General features: G+C 36.0%; 1 long non-coding RNA gene across 2 annotated transcripts in view; it reads left to right on the forward strand.

Moving 5' to 3' along the window:
• LOC112670109 (uncharacterized) overlaps window positions 1-21,982 on the forward strand; it is a 48,898-nt gene that overhangs the window by 1,129 nt on the left and 25,787 nt on the right. For both annotated transcript variants that reach the window (XR_003142766.3, XR_003142765.3), the window contains exons 2-4: window positions 555-730; window positions 3,514-3,609; window positions 21,306-21,367. This is a non-coding gene — a long non-coding RNA (uncharacterized LOC112670109). The remainder of the gene's footprint in view (window positions 1-554; window positions 731-3,513; window positions 3,610-21,305; window positions 21,368-21,982) is intronic.

Raw genomic sequence — 21,982 nt, forward strand, 5'->3', positions numbered from 1 at the left:
GGAAATGTTGAATCGCTATGTTGTATACCTGAAACTAATATTACACTGTATGTTAACTGGAATTTAAATAAAATCTTTTTAAAAAGGAGCCTAAGATGTGATTCCTGCCTATACAGTCTTTATAAACTGCTTGAGGGAGGCAGAACAATCACATGTGGAACCATGAGAGGGTGATGACTCACTGTGGTATGGGCAACCAACTCTTAAGTGATGTTTTAGAAGCTAAAGTGTAGCCGTTTTTCTGATCCTCAGGTGAACCAACTTCCATGAGTCACTCCAGCGAGGAGAGCTATTTTGTCTCAGTAAGATCCACATGTGACTTATAAGGAGGCTAGGAATCTTGAATATATAGGACTCCTATTTAACAGAAGATGAAATACCAGTAGACTACACATTTTTTAAGTTTAAAGTTTTGTTCATAAAATGCTTTCATATGCTTATACCAGGAATATGCTTTAAAATAATTTCCTAGTGGCATTATAGTCACAAGTACCATCTAATTCTTTTTCAGTCTGTTTTCAGAGGTCTACTCTTTTCTCTCTTGTGTCTTCTAGAGCCAGATATTTGTTTGTAATAGGATTTTTTTAGTGTCACTTTAATGAAAGTGAACTATGCTGGATGCCATATGTGTTACAAAGATTAGAAAATCACACCTTTCTCTGATGGCACACAGTGCAGTGGGGGATGAGGAAAGCATCAGAGAGGAAGGAAGAAGGAGGGAATAAGACAGGTACGTAGATTCTTTTACCTCAGTTATAAACAATGCCATAAGAAAGTTCTCCAAACATGCTATTGAACTCAAGTTTAAATCCACTTTGGGGGCAACCTTGAGGAAAGAAAGAAAGGAATTAGGAAAGACTGCATGTCAAAGATGGCGTTTGAATTGGTCCTTGAAGAATAAGTAGGCACAATGTTGCAAAGAAAGAAGTGGATCAGGGACAAATGAATAGCCCAGTCTCGTGAGAAAGTGGGTTATTTGAGGGAGTTGGTGGAGATAAGATTGAAAACACACTCTGAGAGTACTTTGAGGAGGAGTTTGGACTTAAATTGATAGGCAATAACGAAACCTTGAAAATCCCTGAGCGAGGGGTGATATGCCATGAAATAAGTACCATTGCTTTCCTATGTGATACTTTTATTAGAAGTAAAAAAATGGCAAACAAGCTAGCTGATATGGAGATTTTACTCACGTAAAGAAGAATTAAGTTGTGTTACAGAACTAAGTATACCATAGCTCCGATACTTTCTACATGTCTGTAACTTTATATGTAAATGTTTATATCAATGGGATGAGGGCTATAAAATAGTAATTAGAGAATCATTGAAAGAAGATACACCAAGGTGCATGAATCTCGAAGGAATTGTGCTAAGTGAAAAGAAGTCAGATTCAAAAGATTGTATACTACATTAATCCATTTATATGACATTCTGAAAAAGGCAAGATTGTAGAGGTGTAGAACAGATCAGTGGTCACCAGAAATTAGAGGTGGGGAGAGGGTCTGCATACAAAGGGTCAATGTGAAAGAATTCTTTGGGGTGTTGGAGTTGTTCTGTATCCTCTGTGTGATGGTGTTTATAAGAATTTCTGTATTCTGGCTCATAGAACTGAACATCAAAATTTTACTGTATTTAAATTTAAAGCATAAACCAGAAAAAGAAGGTTTAATTATGTTTAGATAGTTTTCCAGAAATATTTTTGTTGTCCAACTTTTCAAGAACTGGTAATCTGTAGTATACATAGGAAGTCTATACATATGAATTTAATTAGCATATAATTATATAGTAATGTATAATTGATTATATATTAATACATATTTAATTAATGAGAATATTAATTATCTAACTATGGCTAAGAGAAAAAAAACTTGCTACATATTCTCAAATATTCAGAAACTTTTTTAGAGATCACATTGGCCCTCTTGTATTAAATAGATGACACTCATGAATAGCATATTGTTTTTACAGTGATTACTCTTAAACTCTTACATTTTAATATTTTTAATACATTCTTCTTCCAATTTTGTTTACGTTAGAAATTTGCTTAATAAACTTTTTGATTATAATCATATTAAACGTAAACCTCACAGAGTTTGATTTAGTAAGTGAAGTTTGTTTTTGGAATCTGGTTGTTATAAGTACTTTTTTAAAATATTTTTTTAAGATTTATTTATTTATTTATGATAGACAGAGAGGGAGAGAGAAAGTGAGAGAGAGAGGCAGAGACACAGGCAGAGGGAGAAGCAGGCTCCATGCAGGGAGCCCGACATGGGACTCGATTCCGGGACTCCAGGATCGCACCCTAGGCCAAAGGCAGGCAGTAAACCGCTGAGCCACCCAGGGATCTCCTATAAGTACTTTTCTATCAGTAGAGAATCTCTGTGCTAGTTGACCATGTTTTCAAAGTATAATGACTATAGCATGTAATCCAAATCAAAGTTGCAAGCTACATTATCACTGTGCTGAGGATGGAAAGTAAAGGGCTTTGTTGTTTGTTATAGACCAGGATAAAAAGAACTGACCTAATATAGATTAGAAGTTCCAAACTGATTTCACTCTGTTTCCTTTGAAACTTCTTTCTAGTTACTCACTATGTGTTTTTGACTAAAATAGTAGTTGATGACTCTTCTAAAATAACACATTGCCTTTTGACTTAAGCCTGTATTTACTTTGTAGAATAATAGGTTTCAAAATCCAATTGTTGTGCTCCTCAACTGCACCATGATTACAGTTTACATGTTAATAAGGGTGGCACTCCCAGCCAGAGAGTTGCCCCCAACCAAATCTAACTTCTTTGAGAGGCAAAGGGTTGTAGCCACAAACCACAGAAAGTCTCATGGCATGAGATGGAATGAGCAGTTTGGATGTCCATTTACATTTTTAGTTTTGTTCTTGTGAGTGACTGCCACTGATTATAAAGGGCAAATATATGTTGTTAGAGCTATTTTAAAATTAGTAAAATTAGGTTGTTAAGATTTTTAAGGTCCTTACAATGTTCCAGGGCACTACCTTCATCAGACATAGTTTGAACATATTCACTTATAAGCTTGATTTCTACATCATAGGTTTTTTTGTTTTTAAGATTTTATTTATTTATTTGAGAGAGAGCGAGCAGGAGCAGGGGCAGAGGAAGAGGGAGAAGCAGGCTCTCTGCTGAGGAGGGAGCCCAACTTGGGGCTCCATCCCAGGACCTGGGGATCATGACCTGAGCCACGGGCAGACACTGAACTACCAAGGTGGCCCTGCATCATAGGTTTGCCCATTGTCATTGAGCAAAATCCTGCCTGAGCCTTCATTGTATTCTGACTGCCCCTGTTCATTCCTTCATTTACACAGCTTCAGAACTCACTGAAAAAGTGTGTGTGTTTAAAACTCTCCAATGCATTCTTACTATTTTCCAGATAAAATCTATAATCTTCAATGGGATTCAGAAGGCTGGAACCATCTGGCCCTTGGCTACTCTAGTAGTTGCCTTCTTACTGCTTTAATTCTTCACCATAGTTCTTCCTTCCTCAGATCCTTGGCACAGCTTGCTTCCACCTGGAATGCTCCTTCTGGACTGCTCTTTCCCATCTAGTCTTCATATCCTTGGTTGAGTGTCCCTTCCCAGAGGTAAGCTCTCTGAACTTCCAGGCTGAGTTGATTTACCTTGGTATTAGTACCTTTTGTTTCTCCTATTAGCACCTGTCAAAATTGTAATTGAGCAATTACTTATGAAATTATTTGTTGATTGTCTTCTCTGATAGACTTAGCCCCATACTTTTAAGGAACATTTCTGTCTTGTTACCTGGTATTTCTCCAGAGCCCAATCAAGTGCCTCACTCATAATGTTTGTGCAATGAGTATTTATTGAGCAAATAAATAAAAAACTAAGACAACTGTAACTTTAAGTATAATTAAAAAAACTTTTTTAGTTAGTGCTATTGAATGAGTCAAGTGGTGAAATGAGAAGTGGTAGAAGTTGATTCCAGCCTGTATGTCTGTGGGCCTCAAACATTACTGTGTATACATATCACCTGCTAACCTTTCTAAGCATGTAGCTTCTTAGACGCCAACCTCAGAAACACTGATTTCTACATTTGGTGCAGTGGCCAGGAGTCTGCATGTGTAATGAGCATCATGGGTGATTTTGATGCAGGTGTTAGAGAACCACTCTTTGAGAAGCACTGCTGTGTGGTAATGATTTTCATGTAAAACCAGCCCAAGGGTTTGAATACGGTGATCAAATTCAGCATAGCCACCTTGGAAACAGGTTTGCAACTTTACAGAAAATTTAAAAATAAACCTTTTATAACTGAGTAGTAACTAAGAAGTAGAGATAATTGAAAGTTATTCATTTTAAAATAGGATTAAAATGCTGTATCCAAGTAATACAGTAATCTGGCAGGATCTGGTGTTCAACTAGGAAAGATACCACCCTGGGAAGATAAATTTTGTACAACTAACCTCTTTAATCTCCACTCTGCTGGAGTCCTGAGTCCTTTCCATTTGATATAGATAAAAAAAAAAAAAGTGGGGTAGTGATAGTGGTGGTGGGAATAAGCATACAAGAACAAATAGCTGGTATATGTGTGAGATTTTTATTTTTTATTATTATTATTATTATTATTATTATTATTATTATTATTACCAGCAAACAGGCCTCTGAGAGGTTAGAGCCTATTTTATAAACTTGGATTTCCAAGATAAAGAGATCTCAGGCTTGTTTGTATCAGTTTTTAACCAATGAGGAGCTATCCAGGGTGCTGGACTCCTCATCATCACTTGCTCACCATTTAGATCTGATCCTCTGTAGCTGTTTTGCTGCTCTGCTTGCCCTGACACTTGCTTTTTTGTCAGAAAGGAGCCAATGCCTACTGCTAAACCAAGTTCTGTCCTGCTTGATCTGGTTTGACCTATTCCTGACCTGGCCTTGTCTAAGCTCTGCCTTACCTGTGCCTGTTATAGCTGTGACACTGTCTGCTGTGACAAATGTCCATGTTATACCCTAAGTCAATGGTTGCCAAACCCGGCTGTGCATCAGTGTCATGAGTAACATGAATAAGGATCTTTGGAAATGGGCCTTTGGGAGGATCACTATGCGAGATTAATTTCTTGGTTCTCTTACGATGTTTCCTTTTAAAGATGGGTCTAATTCCTCTTTTCTCTTTTGCTGGATGGCAACTATATTGTAGTATCTAAGTTTTTTCAGAAGGGAGAAAAGTGTGTTAGAAAACCCATGCCCTATGGAAAACAGTATGGAAGACCCTCAAGAAATTAGAAATAGAACTACCAAATACTGCTTCTGGGTATTTATCCAAAAGAATTGAAGTCAGAATCTTAAAGATATTAGATATTAGCACTCCCATGTTCACTGCAGTGCTATTTGCAATAGCCAAGATATGGAAACAACATAAAAGTCCATCAAAGGATGAATGTATAAAGAGAATGTGGTATATATACATACAATTCAATATTATTTGGCCTCATAAAAAGGAAGTTCTGACATATGCTATATCATGAATGAAACTTAAGGACATAATGCTATGTGAAAAAAACCCAGTTAAAAAAAGACGAATTCTTTATAATTTCACTTATCTCAGCTATCTAATGTAGTCAAACTCAAAGAAATAGGAACTAGAATGATGGTTGTCAGGGCATAGTGGGAGGGAGAAATGGGGAATTGTTTAATGGCTATCGAATTTTAGCTTTGCAAGATGAAAATCTTCTAGAGATCTATTACACAACACTGTGAGTATAATTAACAATACTGAACCCTTAAATGTTAGGATGATAAACTGTGTATGGTTTTTTGTCATATCTATAAAATAAAAAAAAGTTTAAAAGAACTGCCCATACCCTGAGAAATATAATATTCTGGGGTAATCCAGTTCAAGATAGAAATGAATAAATTCATTGGTAAGTAGATCTACTTATTGGCTAGGTTCTAGTTACCTTAGATTTCATAGGATTGCCACCCTTTATTTTTGCCAGCAGAATATAATTTAACTCATCTACTAGTAGGATCTCTGAGTGTGGCCTTATAGGAAAGGATGTCCTAGAAATGGCTTTTTATAACTCGTGACAGACCTTTGGGAATACTAGAAGAATCCTTTCTCTGGGTCACATTTTGAATTAAGTTGGTTTAAATTTTGTTGATATTATTTGGTTTCTTTAAAACATATTTAATTCCCAGCCCAATAGCTGGAAACCTATAGAGTTGAAAGAGCTTTTAGCAGCCGAAACTAAAGTTCGCTGGGTCACTATTAACCATGAGCATTTAACATGTAAGTGAATATGATGGGAAAAACTATTTTGCAACAACTGCTCTAAATATGGATCTAACTTTCCCTTTGGGGTGTCTGGGGAAGTTCACATATTCTTGAGTAGATTTGACCATTTCCCCACTAAGTCTATCTTACAACTCATACAAACATTTGGTTTGGTTTTGCAGCTTCTCAGAATTATTGGATAAATAGCTCAGGGGATATGACCTTGAGTGAAACCATCTCTAAAATGAATTAAAAACCAAATTCTTTGGACATTTACCCAAAGAACTTGTGACAGTATAAGGCTTCTGTTCAAGTACAATCAGAGAACGCTAGTGGTAGAGGAAGTAGCTTGAAGGATATACACATTCTTTTTTTTTTTAAATTATTTATTTATTTATGATAGTCACACACAGAGAGAGAGAGAGAGAGAGAGAGAGAGAGAGAAAGAGAGAGAGAGAGAGGCAGAGACACAGGCAGAGGGAGAAGCAGGCTCCATGCACCGGGAGCCCGATGTGGGATTCGATCCCGGGTCTCCAGGATCGCGCCCTGGGCCAAAGACAGGCGCTAAACTGCTGCACCACCCAGGGATCCCGGAATATACACATTCTAAACTCAAGAGTGGAGTAGGACTAGTGACCACTAGCTGTCAAATCAAGAGAAGGCGCATCTGATTTTCTATTAACATAAGTTACTGCCCAAATTTCCCAGAGCCATGAACATCTTTGATAAAGATGGTCAACTCTTACTGTTCCTTATTTCACATTCAAACCCTGCATGTCTGATTCCAGAGTTGTGATTTCTACATTTCTTTCCTTGTTTCCAGGCTTGGTTGTGTCTTCAAACTGATATCTAAACGTTTGTTTCTGTCAGGGAAAGAGAGGATTACTTAACTATTACCATTCTCCATGGAAAGTTGTTCTGACTTGAGTTAAAATTTTCTCATTAATTATAGACATATCTTGGAAATACTGCATGATAGAAGCTGGGATAACTTGGAGAAGTTTTTTTTTTTATTTCAACCTTAGATGTCAGCATCACCAAGTATTTTGTTAGCCAGCTGTGACTCTATCCTCCACTCCTCTTAGGATATATATTTAAGGGATGAAATTTATTATTTTCTATTCAAATCAAGTCCTTTATATTTGTGTCCTTGATTGACGGGATTTTAAAAGAATGAGAAATGGACTTTGAACAATTGTGTCTTTTTTGTTTACCAAGTATTCTTGTAAGTCTTTCTTGGACATTTTAATTATCTTATTATCGGTCATTAGTTATTTAAAATTTGCTCCATGTTGGGGCAAACTTAGGGGTATTTCCCTTATAGATCATGATTAATAAGATTAATGAACAGCTGAAATGCCTTCAACCAGAATGATAGACTATATGTAACATGAAATTTGCAAGAGGTTCCCAAAAATCGTAGCAAAATCTCTAAACCTCCAGAGACTTCAGAATAGCTTTAAAAATAAAATTATTTATTTGGGAGAGGTGGGGTGGGGGTGGGTAAAGGAAGAGGGAGAAACAGACTCCCTGCTGAGCAGGGAGCCAGACTCAGGGCTTGATCTCAGGATCCTGGGATCATGACCTGAGCAGAAGGCAGATGCTTGATTGACTGAGCCACCCAGGCACCCGGAGAATAACTTTAAAAATATTAAGTGTCTCCTGAACTAATTTTTCTCTCTTTATAAAAACATTTATGCTCTTATATTTAGAAAATTTGGGAAGTACTTAAAAGTACTTTTAAATGCAAAGAAGTAAAGAATATTAAGTCATATTTTCTCATAATAGGTATTATTTATTAAATGCATTGTGTTAAATACTTTACAATCATAATCTTTTTTTATATTTAGAATAATACTGAGAATTAATATTATGATCCCAGGCTTACAGATAAGGAAACAGATTTAGAAACTGAGTGATTTGCCTAAGGTCATGAAGCTTGTGAATGGTGGAATAAAGATTTTAAACTTATTTTGGCTTGGCTCCAAAATTTAGATTTTTAACCATAAGGCTACTTTTTCATTTAGTATTATATTATGAGCATTTCCCCATATTTTAAAAATATTTCTGTTAAACTGTAACTATGTAATGGCTGCATGCTATTCACCATGTGGACATGCCACAATTTGCTTAATCTGTATTGCTCTGCTGAATTTGTTTGTTTCCAATTCCATTTGCTTCTATTATTGTTTATATTACTAATATTGGCATAATACATAGCCATGGTCATAAATTTTTATCTCCATCTCTTATTATTTGCCTGGCATAAATTCCTAGACATGCATTAATTGGAACAAAGAATATTGATGTCAATATAGCTCTAAATAATACTTACTTGCTTTCAAAAATAGTATCAATTTATATGAAAAGGTCACTGTAACCTTGGCTGCATTGAAGATTGTTATTAAAGATTTCTAGCAATTTTTTCTTTTTTTTCAAGATTAAAAATTTTTTTTTTTATTTTAGAGAGAGAGCACAAGAAGGAGCATGACAGAGAGGGAGGGAGAGAGAGGAGAGAATCTCAAGCAGGCTCCGGCTGAGACTGGATCTCCATGTGGGTCACAATCCCACAACTCTGAGATCATGACCTTAGCTGAAACCAAGAGTCAGACACTTAACTAACAGCCACTCAGGTGCCCCTCTAGCGTTTTTAAGTGGAAAATCATATTTTGTTTTTTCAGTTGTCTTTGATTGTTAGAAAGGTTTGGTTGTTTTGATCCAAGCCTTCAGGTAAAGCTAAGCTCTGCCCCTTTGTGCATCTGACTTGGTCCCACTGCTCAGCTTTCTTTCTGTCCAGGACTCTGTAGAACTCTCCTTCTATCAATAGAGTAGTTCACCTGGCTTCCCTAATGGTCTTCCCCTCTTGGATGGTTCTCTTCCACTCTTCCCATAGCCCTACTTTTTGCTTTCCATTGACATCAGTCCTTGCAAGATTATATCATTTGTGTATTGAAATTCTTTCCTTCAGCCAATAGATTTTTATTGCATGCTTATTGTGTGCCATATACTATTCTAGGCTGGGGAAAAATGGCTAACAAAGCAACAAAAATCTCTGTTTCATGTTTTAGTGGAGAGAAAGGGAATGCAATAAAAAAATTAACATATAATACCTTAGATGGTGACAAGTACTATCAGCAAAAGAAAGCAATGATGGGATAATAGAAAAGGTCTTTACTATCAAAAGGCTCACAGTGTTACATTCAGCAATCAGGGAAGTCTTTCCTTTAAGATAATGTTTGAATAAAGATTTCAAGCTTCTTTTATGTTTTGAGAGAGCAAATTTTATGGTAGTCCGGGGAAAGAATCTTCTAGGCTGAGGGAAAACCAAGTACAAAGGCCCCTAGGCAAAAATGTGCTGGTGTGTTCAAGAAACAGGGAGTAAGAGTGCTTACACCTGAAAGTCAAGTTTTGGGAAGATTTGTCTGGCTGTGGTATACAGGACAGATGAAAAAGGAGAGAAGACAGATATTTCTAGTGGTTACCAATCTGTTCTCTTTTTATTCCTGAGCACACAGATACATTTCATTTCCTGACTCCTTTAAAGTTTGGTGCAGCCATGTGGCTGAGTTCAGGCCAATGAGTTGCAACTGCAAATGATACGAGTTAATTCCAGGCCTAGTCTACAGAGACAATCATATGCACTCTTCTCTCTCTCTTCATTACTGTAGCAACCCTGGAGATGGTATGTTGTGATAGGCTACAAGAGAAGAGCTACAAGATGAAGGGATTGTGGTCCCTGATACTCCACATGGGAGGCCACTTGTAGAATACTTTTCTTAGACAGTTGGTATATAATTGAAAAATAAACTTTTTTCTTTTTATTAAAAGTTGTCATGCTGTACATTATATCCCTGGGACTTACTTATTTTATGACTAGAAGTTTATACTTTCTGACCCCCTTTACCCATTTTTTCCACTCCACACTCTCCACCTCAGGTAACCACCAATCTCTTCTCTGTAGCTATGAGTTTGTTTTTTGTTTTGTTTTGTTTTCTTTGTTTTGAGATCATGTAATATTTATCCTTCTCTATATGATTTATTTAACTTAGAATAATGCTCTCAAGGTCCATCCATATTGTCTCAAATGGCAAGATCTCCTTTTTTATGACCAAATAATATTCCACTATATATGAAATATACACCATATGGCATATACCATATTTTCTTTTTTTTTTTTTTGCACCATATTTTGTTTATCCATTTGTTCTCCAATGGACACTTCCATTGCTTCTGTGTCTTGGCTATTATAAATAATGCTGCAATAAATATAGGGTACATATATATTTTTGAGTTATTGTTTTCCTTCATATAAATTCCCAGAAGTAGAATTTCTGAATCATATGGTACTTCCTATTTTTTGAGGAACCTCCATAGAGTTCTTCATAATGGCTGTGCTAGTGTACATTCCCATCAACAGTGCACAAAGGTTCCCTTTTCTCCACATCTTTGCCAACACTTATTACTTCTTGTCTTTTTGATAATGGCCATCCTGACAGGTATGAGGTGATATCTCATTGTTGTTTGGATTTGCATTTCCCTGGTGACTAATGATGTTGAGCACCTTTTTATGTATTTGTTAGTCATTTGTAAGTCTTAGGAAAAAGTCTATTCATATCCTCTGCCCATTTTTTTAAAAAGATTTTATTTATTTATTCAGGAGAGACACACAGAGAGAGAGAGAGGCAAAGACACAGGCAGAGGGAGAAGCAGGCCCCATGCAGGGAGCCAGATGAGGGACTCCATCCTGGACCCCCAGGATCATGCCCCGGGCTGAAGGTGGCGCTAAACCGCTGAGCCACCAGGGCTGCCCCTCTGTCCATTTTTTAATTGGATTAGATTTTTTGCTGTTGAGTTCATGAGTTCTTTATATATTTTGGATATTAGCTCATTATCAGATACATGATTTGCAAATATTTTCTTCCTCAGTAGGTTGCCTTTTCATTTTGCTGATGGTTTCCTTTCCTGTAAATAAGCTTTTTGGTTTGATGTAGTCCAACTTGTTTGTTTTTGCTTATGTAGACTTTGCTTTTGGTCAAACCCAAGAAATCATTACCAAGATTGATGTCAAAGAGTTTACCCCTTATTTCTTGTAGTTTATGGTCAGGTGTTACATTGAAGTCTTTAGTCCTTTGGAGTTAATTTTTGTAGGTAGTATAAGATAGTGCATAGTTTCTTTCTTTTGCTTGTGTAGTTCACTTTTTGCAGCAGTATTTATTGAAGAGACTGTTTTTTCCCCATCGAGTATCATTGGCTTCTTGGTCATAAATTAATTGACCATAATATGTGGCTTTATTTCTTGGTTCTCTATTCTGTTCCACTGATCTATGTGTCTGTTTTTATGCCACTACCATACTCTTTTGATTTCTCTAGCTTTGTAATATAGTTTGAAATTGGGGGGCATGATGCCTCCATTTTGGTTTTTCAGGGTTTTTTTTTTTTTGTGGTTTCTTACAAATGGTAGGATTATTTGTTCTACTTCTGCGAAAAATGGCATTGAAATTTTGATAGGGATTACATTGAATCTGTAGATTGCTTGGCAGTATGGATATTTTAACAGTACTAATTCTTCCCATCCATGAGCATTGGGAAATCTTTCTATTTATTTGTGTCTTCTTTGATTTTTTTTTATTAACGTCTATCGTTTCCAGTGTACAGGCCCTACACTTCCTTGGTTAATTTTTTTCCTAGACATTTTTTTTGATGTAATTGTAAATTTTTTTAATTTCTCTTTCTGATAGCTTGTTATTAGTATAAAGAGATGCAACAGTTTTTGTATATTGATTTTGTATCCTGCAATTTTACTGGAATTATTAGTCTTAACAGTTTTTTGGTGGAATCTTTAGGATTTTATGGATATAATATCATGTCCTTCGCAAATAGTGATAGTTTTACTTCTTCTTTCCAATTTGGATGCCTTTTATTTCTTTTTTCTTGCCTAATTGCTCTGGCTAGGATTTTTGCTACTATGTTGAATAAAAGTGGCCAGAGTGGGCATCCTTGTCTTGTTTCTGATCTTAGAGAAAAAGCTTTCAGTTTTTCACCTTTAAGTATAATATTAGCTGTGGGCTTGTCATAGATGGCCTTTATTATGTTGAAGTACATTCCCTCTATACCACTTTGTTGAGAATTTTTATGACAAATGAATGTTGAGTTTTGTCAAATGCATTTTCTGCATCTATTAAGATGATCATTTGATTTTTATCCTTTATTTTGTTAATGTGTTGTATATCACGTTGATTTGTGCATGTTAAACCATTCCTGCATCTCTGGTATAAATTTTTTTTTAAAGTTCTTTTTTTTTCTGGTATAAATTTCACTTGTTCATGGTGTATTATCCTTTAATGTAGTGTTGGATTTGGTTCACTAATATTTTGTTGAACATCTTTGTATCTATGTTCATCAGGGATATTGGCCCGTAATTTTCTTTTCCTGTGATGTCCTCATCTGGTTTTGGTATCAGGGTAATGCTGATTGAAAAATAAACTTCTATTGTGTTAAATCTATGAAAATATGTTTGTATTTTTTTAAATTAATTTATTTTTTAAAGATTTATTTACTTATTTATGATAGACATAGAGAGAGAGAAAGAGAGAGAGAGAGAGAGAGAGGCAGAGACACAGGAGGAGGGAGAAGCAGGCTCCATGCTGGGAGCCTGACGCAGGACTTGATCCCGGGACCCCAGGATCATGCCCTGCGCCAAAGGCAGGCGCTAAACCGCTGAGCCACCCAGGGATCCCGTTTGTATTTTTATTTTTATTTTTATTTTTTTTATTTATTTTATTTATTTTTTACTTATTTATGATAGTTACAGAGAGAGAGAGAGGCAGAGACACAGGCAGAGGGAGAAGCAGGCTCCATGCACCGGGAGCCCGATGTGGGATTCGATCCCGGGTCTCCAGGATCGCGCCCTGGGCCAAAGGCAGGCGCCAAACCGCTGCGCCACCCAGGGATCCCCCGTTTGTATTTTTAAACAATGTTCACAAATAGAATAGGAAATCACAGGCAAAATAATTAGGTAGAAATTTATTAAGGGAGAATTATCCCTCTTTCTTTGAAGGAACTCACAAAAATGTAAAGGCTAGAGTCAGGTAAAATCATTTAAAAATAGATAAGAAAAAGTAGAGAAAAAAACAAATAGGAAAGTAAGATGGAGTAAATGTAGTATCTGCCTCAACGAGGGGCAGATAGAGTGGTGATGATGGGAATGGAGAAAAAGGAAACGGAATAAATTCATGGTTGTTCCTAAGAAAGAATGGAAGAATGAGTGGCATCTTACATAAGTAAGTCAGAGATGATACCATAGGTCTAGGTTGGAATTTGAAAGAATGTTGGTGGCAGCAGTTTTAGTGGGATATATGTAGTAAAGTATATACTCCACTCCAAGTGCTTCAGTGGAGCTAATCAAGTTCTCTTTTTGGTTAAATCCTACTTAAGTTATCGGACACTATTTAAAATCTTTGGGCAAAATTTATATGCTGTCTCTATCTTAATTCTCTATTGATACTACTCTTTTCTGTTTTTTTTTTTTTTTTAATTTCTTCCTGCTCAACATCCTTCAGAGATTCTTCTTTCTCTGACTCCTGTTTAACTGTGGATGTTTTCCCAGATTTGGACTTCAGTCCTTTTTTTTTTTTTTTTTTTTTTTTTGTCAAGTGCTAAATGGTAAATATTTTAGGCTTTGTGGGCCATATGGTCTCTGCTGCAATAACTCAACTTTGCTGTTGTAGTGTGAAAGCAGCCATAGACACTATGTAAACAAATGGGCATGGCTGTATTCCTATAAAACTTTATTCACAAAACAGGCAGTGGGCCAGATTTGATCCAAGAATCCAAGTTTGATGTCCCCAAATTTACACTGTTCCCTTGGTAAGCTGTCAACTCCCATGACTTCAAATACCATCCATGTGATAATGGTTCCTATATTATATTTCCGTAGCACAAATTTATTTCCTAAACCCCAGAGTACTATGTACTACTTCTTACTAGACACCTGAATCTGGCAACTCTTATTTCCAGTTTGAGACACATACTTGTCTCCCTCACATGCCTCAATGAAACTTTTTTATTTATTTATTTTTAATTTTTCCTGAATTCAGAATCACAATGAATTACTCTCTCACCAGCTAGCCCAAACAGAGACTTGTGAGTTATCTGTCATTTCTTCTCAGTCTAATTCAACAACTTCCTCTTTAAACTCAACACTGCTCTGCATTCTTGCTCCTTGAAACCTATTATTCAATCTACTGCCAGAGTACTCTTTCTAGCACATAATATGATTAAGTTCCTCCCATATTTAAAATTTTCAAAAAAGCCTCAGAATAAACTCCAAATTCTTAGCATAGTATTCAAGGCCCTTCACCACCCAGCCTCTGCTTACTTTTGTAATCTCACTTCAAGATATCATCTTGCTTCTACACTATAGCCACAATGAAATATGAGCAGATTTCAGATCTCTTCACTGTACCTTCTGCTGTCACATCTAGGCCTTTGCACATGCTGCCTTCTGTGCCAGAAATACCTTCCTCTATCTGCTAGTGTCTCTCTCTAATTTGCCTCTATCCACTCACTTCCTTCTCTATTCTCATCAAGATCCAGCCTTGTGTTATCTTCTGGAAGATTTCTGTGGAGTCTTAGGGGGCAGACCCAGGTTTTGTGGGGCATGAAACTTATACAATGTCAGGATTCTTCTTTATGATCTAGAACACAGAAATACGTTTTTTTTCTTTTCAAAATTTACAAGGATGTATGAGCATTTGAATATATTGCCTTTATGTCTCTTTCCAGGGATTTCACCTGTATGTTCTCATCAATACCCTGGGCATGTCACCATCACAACTCCTATCAACATTAAATACCTAGTCTGTTCATTTCTGTGTGCTCCATGTTAGACTATAAATTCCTCAAGAACAAGTATGGTCTGCTCAGCACATAATAGATCTTTAATAATTGTTAGTACAGTAAGTGAAAGGGTCAATGACACATGCAAGGAAGGTATACAAAGATAGGTAGAATCCTGCCTTGACTTCAAGTTGTTTATAATGCAGTAGTGAAGTGAAGGATAGTATCAAGGATATGAATTCTAGTATATGTAGTTGTTCAGAGTTTGATATAATATCCTTTACCTATTAATACCATATTAAAAATTTTTTTTAAGTGTATTGAACACACATTCTAAATTCCCTTTTTATTACAATAGACCTTCAAGAAAATGCTGTAGTTGCTATACGTCTAATTTATTTTATTGCACCAATATACTCAAAATAACATTATGCTTTTTCATGATTGCATTTGAATATGGATAAAGAAGTAAGAGTGCTAGTTCTGGCCAGGAGACCTGGTCACAAAATGTAAATATAGCATATTTTATTTTATTTTTTTTTATTTTTATTTTTTTAAAATTTTTATTTATTTATGATAGTCACAGAGAGAGAGAGAGAGAGGCAGAGACACAGGCAGAGGGAGAAGCAGGCTCCATGCACTGGGAGCCCGATGTGGGATTCGATCCTGGGTCTCCAGAATCGTGCCCTGGGCCAAAGGCAGGCGCCAAACCGCTGCGCCACCCAGGGATCCCCTATAGCATATTTTAAAAGATGAAGACAATCATCAGAAAGATGATAAGCTGACTGACCTGAAAAGAGAAAGCTAAGAGAAATAAACTTGCAGCTATGATTCTTACTTTTTCTCAACTAATATGATATTATAAAATTATTTAAATGTGAATGCTAAAAATACGGAGGCATTTCAATTATAATTAAATTATATACTATATATTATTGGATCAAAAAATGTCTCTAATGTCACATGACAAATGGCTCTGTGGCTTTTAGATATGAAATGCATTTTATAAATCATGAATTATTAGAAAATCTTTGGGGAAATTAGTAAACTTAAAACTGGGGGATCTTGGGACACCTACGTGGCTCAGCAGTTAAGTGCCTGCCTTCAGCTCAGAGCTTGATCCTGGAGTCCTGGGATTGAGTCCCACAGCAGGCTCCCTGTATGGAGCCTGCTTCTCCCTCTTCCTATGTCTCTGCCTCTCTCTCTCTGTGTCTCTCATGGTTAAATAAATAAAATCTTAAAAAAAATCCAAACATTAAAAAAAAAAAACAAAAACAAAAAGCGGGGGATCTTGAGCTAATTCTCTCATTTCTTCTCTATATACATATTCTCAAGAAAGCTCATGGTTGGGCAGTGGTTTAGCGCTGCCTTTGGCCCAGGGCCTGATCCTGGAGACCCGGGATTGAGTCCGCCTGCGTGGGGCCTGCTTTTCCCTTTGCCTGTGTCTCTGCCTCTCTCTGGGTGTCTCTCATGAATAAATACATAAAATCTTAAAAAAAAAGAAAAGAAAGTTCATGGTTTAAAAACCCATTAATATGCTAATGACTCACATACTACTACTTCTTGTTTTGACTTCTTCACTGAGCTTTAGACATGGATACCCAACTGTCTCCTTAACATATCCACTTGGGTAATTAAGACATTTCAAACTTAATATGTCCTGTACAGAACCTTTGATTCCTCCCCACTCTACCCCTTTTCAGAAGGTGGCACCACTTTCATCCAATTACTCTGGCTCCAAATCAAGAAAGGGGTCCTTTGTTTCCTTCTTTCTTTCATGTCCCACAGTCAACCTATCATGAGGTGCTATTAGTTCTGTCTTCAAAATATATCTCGTATCTGTATACCAGCAACTCCTGTTTAGATATTTGCAACAACCTACTACCTGCTCTCATGTTTTCACTCTTGCCCCTATAATTCATTTCCTATATAGAAGAATAATCTTCTTTTTTAAAATTAAAGTATAGTTGCCACACATGTTATATTTGTTTCAGGTATACAACATAGTGATTCAATATGTCATATGTTATGCTATATTTGCCACAGGTGTAGTTATCATGTGTCACCATACAACACTCTTACAATACCATTGACTATATTCCTTATGTTATATCTTTAATCCCTGTGACTTATTCATTCCATAACTGGAAGCCTTACTTCCCATTCCCTTTCACTGATTTTGTCCATCTCCCTATCCCCTTTCCCTCTGGAAACCATCAATTCAGAGTAATCTTTTTTTAATATTTAGCTTTAAAAAATGTTTCAAGTTTTATTTAAATTCGAGGTAGTTAACATATAGTGTAATATCAGTTTCAGGAATGGAATTTAGTGATTTATCACTTCCATATAACACCCAGTGTTCATCACAAGAAATGTCCTCCTTAATACCATCACCCTTTTAACCCAATCCCCCCTATCACCTTCCCCCCAGCAACCCTCAGTTTGCTCTCTATAGTTAAGAGTCTCTTTTATGGCTTGTCTTTCTCTCTCTCTTTTACCCTCTATGTTCATCTGTTTTATTTCTTAAATTCCAAAGATGAGTGAAATCATATGGCATTTCTCTTTCTCTGACTGACTTACTTTGCTTGGCACATCCATGTCTAGCTCTATCCATGTCATCGCAAATGACAAGATTTCATTCGTTTTTGATAACTGAGTAATATTCCATTTCATATATATATATATATATATATACACACACACACACACACACACTATATAAATATATACACACCACTACTTCTTTATCCATTCATTAGTTGATGGACATTTGGGCTTTTTCCATACTTTGGCTATTGTTGATAATGCTGCTATATACGTTGGAGTACATGTACCCTCTTTGAATCAGTATTTTGTATCCTTTGGGTAAATACCTAGTAGTGCAATTGCTGGGTCACAGGATAGTTCTATTTTCAATTTTTTGAGGAGGTTCCATACTGTTTTCCAGAGTGGCTGTACCAGTTTGCATTCCCACCAGTAGTGTTAGAAGGTTCCCACTTCTCCACATCCTCACTAACACTTGTTGTTCCCTGTGTTGTTAATTTTAGCTATTCTGACAGGTGTGAGGTGGTTTCTTATAGTAGTTTTGATTTGTATTTCCCTGATGAGGAGTGATGTTGAACATCTTTTCATGTGTCTGTTGGCCATCTGTATGTCTTCTTTGGAAAGATGTCTTTTCATGTCTTCTGTCCATTTCTTAACTGGATTATTTGTTTTTTGGGTGTTGAATTTGAGAAGTTCTTTGTAGATTTTGGACACTAACCCTTTATTAGATATGTCATTTGCAAATATCTTCTCCCATTCCGTAGGTTCCCTTTTAGCTTTATGGATTATTTCTTTTGCTGTGCAGAAGATTTTTATCTTGATGAAGTCCCAATGGTTCATTTTTGCTTTTGTTTCCCTTGTCTTTGGAAACGTGTCTAGTAAGAAGTTGCTGTGGTTGAGGGCAAAGAGATTGTTGCCTGTGTTCTCTTTTGCTGGTTTCCTGTCTCACATTTAGGTCTTTCATCTATTTTGAATTTATTTTTGTATATGGTGTAAGAAAATGGTCCGGTTTCTTTCTTTTGCTTGTGGCTGTCCAGTTTTTCCTACACCATTTGTTGAAGGGACTGTCTTTCCCACTGGATATTTTTTCCTGCTTTGTTGAAGATTATTTGACCACAGAGTAGTTTTTTAAAAATATAAATCAGATCACGTCCCTCCCCTTCCTGCTTAAAACTGTCCAATGGCTTCCCATTACAAACTCCTTACCATGGCCTGTGAGACCTCACATTAGCTGGCCCTTGCCCACCTCTCTTACTACATTGTCTTCCTCTCTCCCCTGCCCTTTTTCACCACATTCCCTCCACATGAGTCACATCAAGCTATCTCCAGTCTTAGGGCTTTTATATTTGCAGTTTTCTCTCCTCCACATCTTCAAATGTTTGGCTACCTCTTATTCTTTAATAAATAATGAATGAAATGAATGCCACCTTCTCAGAAAGGTCTTTCCTGACCAACCTAAGGAATTTCAATCATATTATCTCTTTTTGTTTTCTTCAAGTACTTGCCACTAATTGAAATTATTAGGTTCATTTATTTGTTTCTTAGTTCAATGCCTAGTAGTCCCAACTGAATTTAAGCTCCAGAGGATAAGATCTTCACCTGTTATTCACCTTTTCATCCCAGTGCCTGGAATAGTGCCTGGCTCATGATAGCCTCTCATTAAAATTATTTGTTCAATGAATGAATGAATGAGTGAATAAGTAAATGAATGATATGCCTATCCTATCCAATCTTTTGCCCCAGGGCCTGGCTTTTTACAAAAATGGATAGAAGGATAATTTATGCCATCTGAACTTCAGTGGGAGGAGCAATTTGGTAAAGTGGGGAAAAGAGGATCTCTGAAGATAGACCTAAGTTCTGAGACTTGGTTCTATATTTATATATCTATCTCTCTGTGTATTTATATGCATATTATTACTCAAAATAATGATTAATTCCTTAAGGGATAACTTTCTAGCATAAACAGTGTCCTTAACAGCTTTATTTAATTGATATTAATTGGTATTAATAGGGTAAATTAACAGAACCCACATTAAAAAAGAATTAGCTCCTCTTAGAGTTTTAATCCTGGGGAATAAAAACCAACAAGCTTGTCATTCAAGAAGTCCCTGAAGTTTGTTATTAACAAATAGGTCAAGGAGAAAGCCATTGAGGGACCCTTTTAAAGTACTCTTAAATCCCTTAAATGTCAATCAATAAATGGAATCATCCAAATGAAGGCCATTTCCACTTAGAAGCCTGTTGTACATTTGCAATATCTTTTTCTCCCTTTTCTCCCAGAATAGCTAATGAGATGTATTTCTTTAGGAGCAGCTTTCAGGAAAGCCTGTTAGTTACTTTTCAGATCAGTTTATTCTGCTCCAGGTTTTGAGGTTTTTTGTTTTTCTTTTTTGGTGTTTTTGATAGTTGGGCTGAATCACAAAATTAGAATTGTAAGTTGTAAGGTATCTTGATATCATTTAGTTCAAACTCCCTTGTGCATCTTTCTCATAGATATGAATATTATATTGTTTTTAAGTTTTAAAAATTTTTAAATTTTTTATTTCTTACTTTTTTATATTGTCAATTTTTAATACCATTTTCAAGTCTTGGAAAGAAAGAATTATTTTACTTTGCATAGTATTATGCCATGCCCACCAACATTGTAGACTGTGAGCTTTTTGAGGGGAGGGACTGTCTCATTTATTTTATATGCTCAGTATCTGGCATGGCACTCACATAAATGCTTGAAGAATGAGTCGTTCCTAATATAGCTTTGGTAATTAGACAAGTTAGTCAAGCCTTAATTATTTACAATAAAATAAATGGATAAAGTCATAGATAATTAAAGTAACAGGCAATTAAAAATGGTTTTTATCAGTTTTGAGGAATTAGTAAGAGGCCAATAAGTATAAACTTTTTTTTTTTTTTTTTTTTTAAGTATAAACTTTTTCACAGAACTTCACATTTCCTACTCTATGCTACTTAGTATTTCTGTTGCTGACTCCTGCTTAATTGTACAGTAAGACTATTCCTAAATTTTCTCAGATAATCCACAGAGCGGAAAATCAATTTTATGACAACATTTGACTGAAAAGAGAAATAAGACTGTAAATAATTGTTAACATATAATTCACTTTATCTTCTGAAGAATTCAGTTTAGAAGATACTGCTTTATCTCTTTACTCTATACCTGCATATATATCTCTATTATCTATAATGTGGTTGTATACGACTATATTATTTGTAATGAAACGAATCGCACAAAGAGATTTAATAACTTGCACAAAGTCATATAGCTAGTTACTTGGCAAAGCCAGAACTCAAAACTAAATCTTACTCTCTCCACTATACTTCAACAGTCCTGCCAAGTCAGAGAGCTGAAAGGCACTTGAAGATGACTTAATCATCTTCATGTTACTGATGAAGGCACCAAGGGTAGAGAGACAGTGACACAACTCTTAGTCACACACAGCTGGCTGGTGGCAAAATTGGAGCCAGAGCTGGCAGTCTCCTGACCATGGAGTATTTATGCCTCATGAAATTGCAAAAGGCCAGAAATAAGGAAATGGGAACACAGGCCCAGAAATGATATGGGAAATGATGTGGGAAAATAGTCCATACTTTATTTATTAGCAGTATGAACAGAAAAAGAGTTGCAGTCAGATTTGTATTTTATTTTGTTTTGTTTTTTAGATTTGCATTTTAGAAGTACCTCTCTAGCGTAGCATAAAGGATGGATTGAAAGGAGCAAACAGGTGAGAAATGATTGGGCATGTCCTAAGATGGTGACATGGGGGCAAAGGTAAAAGGGATATGCTAACAAGATATTTTAATATATTCTTTCAGTGAATGGAGACCGGAATTAGTGGCCTAAGGCAGACCTGAGATTAAAACTTGGATTTTCCTAACCTGTGAATAGCAACATTTTCAGTGGCACTTTTTATACATTATTGTTGTGTTTAATTTTGTCTTCTCATATGGGCTGAAAGCTTCATCCATCTTGCTCACAATTATAGCTTTTGTGCTTACTAGAATGTTCAACACACAATAAGCACTTCAATACTGCTCAGTGAATTAAGTGAATATTTTAATCTTCTGGGATGTTTCAGGAATTAGCAGTGTCTTAATGGATATCTAACTGTTTAATGTCAAAGCTTTATCTTTCAACCTGATGGTACCTAAAAATATATTATTCAAATTCTGTGTCATACACAGTACACTGGCCATAAGGTTTTTTTTTTCCTTGATGATTCTTATATATCCAGTTGTTTGTTTACTCTAATTTTCTTGGGTTGTTAGATCCTTGAGAGTAGCAAATTGATATATTTATCAGATAATCAAGATAATGCCACTCTACCACAACTATTGCC

Source organism: Canis lupus, chromosome 25 (genome assembly GCF_003254725.2).
Source record: "Canis lupus dingo isolate Sandy chromosome 25, ASM325472v2, whole genome shotgun sequence".
Taxonomy (NCBI): Eukaryota; Metazoa; Chordata; class Mammalia; order Carnivora; family Canidae; genus Canis; species Canis lupus.